Genomic DNA, 1,007 nt, shown 5'->3' with positions numbered 1-1,007 from the left:
GGAGGAGGAGGAGGAGGAGCAGGAGGAAGAAAACCAAACCAAACAAACAAAAAACCAAACCAACCAACCAAACAAGGAAGTTTAACAAAAAAGAAAAGAAAAATATCTAATTAAAAACATTCTTAGCCGGGCGGTGGTGGCTCACGCCTTTAATCCCAGCACTTGGGAGGCAGAGGCAGGTGGATTTCTGAGTTCGAGGCCAGCCTGGTCTACAGAGTGAGTTCCAGGACAGCCAGGACTATACAGAGAAACCCTGTCTCGAAAAAAACAAAAAAACAAACAAACAAACAAAAAAAAACATTCTTAAGAGGAAGTTAAGGGCTGGAGAGATGGCTCAGCGGTTAAGAGCACCAACTGCTCTTTCAGAGGTCCTGAGTTCAATTCCCAGCAACCACATGGTGGCTTACAACTCATCTATAATGGGATCCAATACCCTCTTCTGGTGTGTCTGAAGACAGCTACATTGTACCCATATATATGTATATATAACAAATAAATAAAACCTTAAAAAAACAGGAAGTTGAAATAAAGCAAAGATACCTACCTGTGCTACCCTACCCATAAATATTTCTATCTACAAAGAACAGAAGTGTTGAGTGTTGTTCAGGAAACACTGGTCTGGCTAGACCAATCCAACAATCTGCTCAAGGGAGCAGGCTTTTGGCTTTTTGGAGTTAAGTAGTTGGAAACTGGCCCAAACAAGGCTGTTTATAAGTTGCCTGCCCAACAACGTTCAGGTCACAAGGCAAAACCAGTGACTTCAGTGAGTCTCGACCACTGCAAGACATTATCAGAGTCTAGAAGGTGCTCCTTCAGAGACTCGGGTCCTGATTATCAGAGTCTAGAAACGTGTTCCTTCAGAGACTGGGGTCTGGGATGAGCTCTGCACCTGTTCTGTTAGCAAAGCTCTGAGTGTCAGGAGAGATCTTTAGGTCCCAGGAAAGGGTTTCCCTCTTTTTTTCCTTATTATTTTTATTTGTGTGTGTGTGTGTGTGTGTGTGTGTGTG

Source organism: Mastomys coucha, unplaced genomic scaffold, assembly GCF_008632895.1.
Source record: "Mastomys coucha isolate ucsf_1 unplaced genomic scaffold, UCSF_Mcou_1 pScaffold5, whole genome shotgun sequence".
In the NCBI taxonomy this organism is placed as follows: Eukaryota; Metazoa; Chordata; class Mammalia; order Rodentia; family Muridae; genus Mastomys; species Mastomys coucha.
This window is presented reverse-complemented; position numbering follows the sequence as displayed.